Source organism: Cebus imitator, unplaced genomic scaffold, assembly GCF_001604975.1.
Source record: "Cebus imitator isolate Cc_AM_T3 unplaced genomic scaffold, Cebus_imitator-1.0 Scaffold416, whole genome shotgun sequence".
Classification (NCBI taxonomy): domain Eukaryota; kingdom Metazoa; phylum Chordata; class Mammalia; order Primates; family Cebidae; genus Cebus; species Cebus imitator.
Window position 1 is genome coordinate 1,028,992 of NW_016107731.1, and position 6,372 is coordinate 1,035,363.

Here is a 6,372-nt window from a genome sequence, read left to right on the forward strand (position 1 = left end):
TTGTGCAAACTCACAGGCGTGTTAGAATCACCCATATTTACCTTCACAACCCATTAATAGAATTGAATGGCTTTAGGAATTAAATAGCTTTACTAAGGTGGGTTTTTGTCACTTTCAGAGTATTCATTGATAAAGAAAATTAGATTCAAGCAATATAAATTATGAGAAATAATTTTCCTTATAAACACTAGGCAAATTTTTAAAACTTTTCTAGGCAGTCCAGAATATTTTATGCTGTCAACATCCTGCCTGTTAATTCATTAGTCAGATTTACTCTATTCAAGCCACGTAGCTAGAAGGAGATTTCTTCCAAGATGAAGTAAGTCAGCTGCTGAGTAATGCCACAATTTCTATAACAGTCTAGTATCAAAAATGAAAGAACAAAGTACTTGGTCCCCTAGAGAATGGGAAGTTAGCACTTCAGGTGCACAGGGACCAGGTGAGGACCACCCAGCACATGGGTATTAATTAGTATCCTGTGTTATCATGTGTTTTGAGAACTATCAGCCAATTACATTCTACTGTGGCCAAATGGCCAAATGTCTTGAGAGCCTCGGGAGGTTACATCTTCTTTTAAGGCAGCAAACAGACACAGAGAACCTGAAGTTCCAGAATAGCAGGTCCAAAATTATATTCTGTTGAATACAAATAGTAGGTGTTTCATGTTCAGATAAGTGTGGACATTCTCTCATTCTGAAGGGGTTGAAGAAATTATAATACATCCACACAATGTATCTATGTAAACTTTATAAAGAATGAGATAGGGCTATGTATTTTGTATAACAGTAAGTAAAATATCGATGTTAAAAAATAAAAAGTAAACAACAAAGCATGTATGTATAATGATTAATGTATATATACATACACAAACATATGCATTCATTTGGAAAGTATTAAAGCCACTAGAAAAGCACACAACAAATTATTTTTAGCAGCAACATTCAGGGCTAGAATGGTCTAGAGGAATCTCATTTTTTTCTAGAAACTTCTGTATTATTTTAATTTTTATCACATTGATGTAGGTATTAGTCTTCCACAGCAATAGTAATAAAATATCAAGAGTGGGTGGCTTAAGCAATAGAAATTTCTTTTCCCACAGTTCTAGAGGCGAGAAGTCCCACATCAAGGCCTGGGAGGGTCAGTTTCTGCTAAGGGTTTTCTTCTTGGCTTGCAGACAGCACCTTCTCACTATATTCTTATACTGCCTTCCCTCAACACATACACACACACACACACACACACACACACACACACACACACACAGAAATCTTCCTCTTCTCATGAGGCCATCAGTCCCATGGGATTAAGACTTCGCCCTTATGATCTCATTTAATCCTAATTACCTCCTAAAGACCCTGTCTCCAAATACAATCACATTGGGGATTAGGGTATCAACACACAAATTTTAGGGGGACTTAGTTCAATCTGTAGCATTCTGCCTCTGGCCCCTCTTGTACAAAGCACATCCACTCTACCCCAACAGCTCTAAAAGTCTCCCCTCATTTTAGCATCAGCACTGAAATCTCAAGTCCAAATTCTCATCTAATTATTGTCTAAATCAAGTATGGTTGAATACAATTGTATGCAGAATACAATCTATTCTGAGGCAAAATTTTTATCCAACTGTAAGCTCATGAGACCAGAAAACTTACGTACATTAAAAATATATTAGGACAGGTACAAGATAGACATTCCCATTCCAAAAGTGTGAAATCAAACCAAGGAAAGAGACGACAACTCCCAAGTATGTCCAAAGCCTAGCAAGGCAAATTCTGTTCAATTTTAAGGCTGGAGCATAATCCTTTCCGGTTCAATGCTCTGTCGCCCTAATGACCCTGTCAGATAGGGGTCCTGCCCCAATACTCCAGGAAGAGGTGGCTAGACCTTTTGAAACCAAGGCTGTGACGTCACCCAACCTTGCCCCCTGGGCCTGTATCCTCTGGGTTGTGATGTGAGTGGTAGCCCTGATCATCTCTGAATCACCTTTGGAGTCATTCTTTCCTTTTCTTGAAGAACAGCTCATGTTTTTCAGTGAACTAGTTTTGTAGTTCTATCCTGAAGGATCCACAAATCTGACAGCCTTTCTTCCCTTAGTTCCGTTTGCTCTATTCAGTTCAAGCTTTTGTCTGCCCATAGAATCTCATAATCTTCTTATCAAGTAATAGTCCAGCCACACTTCTGATGTTCCCTTCAAAACATGCTTCCTCACTTTTTGCAATATGGATAGGCTGAGAATTCACCAAATTTTCAAGCTCTGGCTCCTTTTTGCAGTTCCTTTGTCAATTTCTCTCTTCTCTAGAATTATCTCTAAGCATTCAGGAAGAACATAGCCACATCTTCAACATTTTGTTTAGAAATCACCTCAGGTAATTATTCAACTTTAGTGCCTGCCAGTTCCACCTTCCACGAAACACTAGAAAACAGTTCACCCAAGTTTTTTGCCACTTCGTAACAACAATGGCCTTTCCTCCAGTTTCCCATAACTTGCCCCTCATTTCCATCTAAGGCCCTGACAGAATGGCTTTTGATGCCCTTACTTCTACCAACGTTCTGTCCATCATGCTGCATGTATTCTCTAAGCAGGTGGAGGCTTTCTCTGCAGCTCTCCTCTTTTCTTCTTCAGCCCTCACCAGAATTGCCTTTAATGTCCATATTTCTACCAATGGTCCCTTCACTGCAACCTAGGCCTTTTCTGGTGTGCACCTCCAAAATCTTACAGCCTCCACTCATTACCCAGTTCCAAAGTTGCTTTCACATTTTTAGGTTACATCAGCACCCCACTTCTCAGTACCAAAATCTGTATTTGTCTGTTCAGACTGCCATAATAAAATGCCAGAGACTGGGTGGGTTAAACAACAAAAATGTGTTTTTTCACAGTTCTGGAGGCCAGAAGGTCTGGCAGGGTTGGTTTCTGGTGAATTCTCTTTTTCTGGCTGTCCTCACATGGTCTTTCATGTGTGTGTGTGTGTGTGTGTGTGTGCACGTGCATGCGTGCATGCATGTGCAGGTGTGCAGGGAGAAGAGGAAAAAGAGAAAGAAAAATCTCTGTATTTTCTTTTTTTTTTTTTTGAGATGGAGTTTCACTCATGTTACCCAGGCTGGAGTGCAATGGCGCGATCTCGGCTCACCGCAACCTCCGCCTCCTGGGTTCAGGCAATTCTCCTGCCTCAGCCTCCTGAGTAGCTGGGATTACAGGCACGCACCACCATGCCCAGCTGATTTTTTGTATTTTTAGTAGAGACGGGGTTTCACCATGTTGACCAGGATGGTCTCGATCTCTTGACCTCGTGATCCACCGCCTCGGCCTCCCAAAGTGCTGGGATTACAGGCTTGAGCCGCTGCACCTGGCCTCTCTGTATATTCTTATAAGACCACCAGTCTTATAGGATTAAGGTCTCATCTCACCTTTATGACCTCACTTAACCTTAATTACTCCTAAAGACCCTATCTTCAAATAAAATAACATTGGGGGTTAGGGCTTCAAAATATGTACTTGATAAGACATAATTCAGTCCATAGCAGTGTATTCTTTTAGAGAAAGAAACACACTTATCTGAACATGAAACATCTCCTATTTTTTTTTTAGTAATCTGCTTGACACTTACTCCCATATAACTTCCTCCAAACAGAACCCAGTTTTGTGCAGGTATGACCCACCCCATGTGCATCCAGGTGCCTGAAGGAGAGCTGACCTCTTCTCCTTGCTGTTGATTAATGTGGGAATAAGTCTAATACCCAATTCTGTCCAAAGATACGTGAGAGACAGTCCATTTGGGGATTCTGAGATAAGTCTCTTCTCACCTAAGAAAGGGCTCTAGGAGCAAATGGCCACGCCTCTTCTTAAGGATATTGCTATTCTAGATTTGAGGGTATCCTTCTACAAGCTTGGGTATAAAATCAACACGGCGTATGGCAGTGGCAAAAAAAACGGAATGAAACTAAGCCTGTGATGGCATCACCGAGCCACTGAATCAACCAACCCTGACGTCCATTCTACATCTGAACTCAGCTACATGAAATAAGGTTTATTTCTGCTTAAATCATTTAAGTCAGAATGTATGTTACATGCAGCCAAAGTCATAATAAATGATACGATTTCTTTAAAATGTACAACACATATTAGTATGCTAAAAATCTAAGATATCCTATGGTTTTTAAAAAACGTCTTACAGCATTTGAACTGAAGCCCCCCAAATTTATTTGATCACAGAATCCTTTTATTTTCTCCTCAGTATGTCTTATGATCTTCAACAAAAGAGGATCGTTGTTGAAAGATACCCCCAGGGCAGAGCTTGGATAGACTTAGAAATATGGGCAAATGACAGAGCTTGAGTTGAAAAAAAAAAAAAAAAAAAAAAAAAAAAAAAAAAAAAAAAAAAAAAAAAAAAAAAAAAAAAAAAAAAAAAAAAAAAAACAGTAAAAATTCCCCAGGGGAGAAAATGCTTAAGAGACTTTTAAATCTTGCATAGTCAATATCTATATTTTTGCTATCCTGCCCTGTGGTTTAATTACCATTTAAACCACATTTTGCCACAAGTCTTCAATAAAAACAGCCATATGGACATTTATTGGTGAACACTGAAAGGATGCTGGATTTTCCACCAGATTTGGAGCCAAATTTCACTTTAATCTGAAGACATAGGAATCCCAGCAAGCCAGAAGATTTGCAGACTTTTAAGAAGCTGTAATATACATACAATCTTTTTAATTTTCTAGGCATTATTTTGATAGAAAAATTATGTTTGGGAGCTTTATATTTCCTAAACCTGATGAATAAAATAATGTTAAATACATGTAAGTTCAATAAAAACTATCAAACCCTATGAAAAATAAACACTACAACATGACCTCACCTTCAGAACAGTTACAGCAAAGGGCACACGTGTGTGTGTGTGTCTAATTTGGTCCGGGATGACTATAACCAAATTCAACCAGTCAGAGCTCCAGAACATCCCCCAACATGACCTTCACCAAGTACCCTTCGACTAGGAGTTATCATCAACATGATTTTACAAGGATTTGTGGGATGTTGTGATTAACATGTCTTTCCCATTGATCTATAAAACTCAGGACAGAGACCATATCTTTTTCTACTCAGCAGTCCTTCCCCAGTGCCCATAAAATACTCAGCCTATAGTAAGCTCTCAATAAATGCATGATGAAAAAGTGAATACATGAGTGAATAAGGCACTTAAAAACCCTCACAGATCAATTGAAGAAGTAAATCGCTCAAGCTTAGTGACTATAGTAAAAGAATGAATTTATACCCATCATAAAATAGTGTCTACAAGTGTAAGAGAACCTGTCAGACAGTATATTCGTATCAGGTTCTACAGTAAGAACTAAGTGACAAATTGTAGAAATATATCTCTTTCCTTACATATGTCTTTTGCCTAAGACCTTACTAGCTTGTTCTTTTCATGGCTAGTTTGATGAGGTTGGGACCATGATGGAATCACCATAGTGTAAATTTTCAGACTCTGGCAGTCCTGTTGGAACAGAGGGCTACTTGTTCTGTGCCTGAGGACTGGCCCACCTTCCCTCTCATACTAGCTGCCCAACACAGGATCAGTAATTTATCCCATGATTCATCTTGTCTGTTGGCTATCACCAAGATTATCAAAGGAAAATTAGTTATACAACTGGTGAGTGCTTCAGGAAGTTAGGTCTCCTGGTATACAGGGACACAAACACAGAGGGCGTCAATTTCCAGAATGCGCTACTTCTCAAATCATCATCGTGGAAATCCTAAAGCACATTAAACAGAACAGCATTCTGGATCAGACGCTGAAGGTGATGCTACGATCTAGCCAGGCTGCTGGAAAGCAAAACACAAGACACAGGAGAAAAGATCCCAAGACTTCCACCACATGGACACTGTAGGCAGTAGCATGCATCACCCTTTCTTTGCAAATGCTTAAGCATAGACCCAGACAGTTTGATAAATGAGTAGGCTCACCGAGAACACTGAGGAAGATGATTAGGGAGTGGAATAATTGATATACGAGGAGAGAGATTTTCGAAAAATCTAATTATAGAGCAGCCCAGCCAAATGATGAGTTCGCTGAGAAAGTGCAGATGTATTTCTAGGTTTGCACTCCTAACAAAAACCCCGGAGCAGAATGGAAACAAAATGAGTCGTTCCAACAGGATGTGAGTAGGAGTAGGAGAAGGAAGAAATTTAAAAATGGCAAAGTCAAGAGCGAGTATCAGGGCGGAATTCCTCACAGGACGCATGACTCTACAAAGATTCTGCCTCTTGCCCGGCAGCCTCATTTTCAGATAGAGGACTTGGAAACTGACCCAGTTACGCTCTGCTACGCCTCTCCCTTGGCCTGATGAGCTGGCCAGAGAGGCTCTGTCATTTCCAAT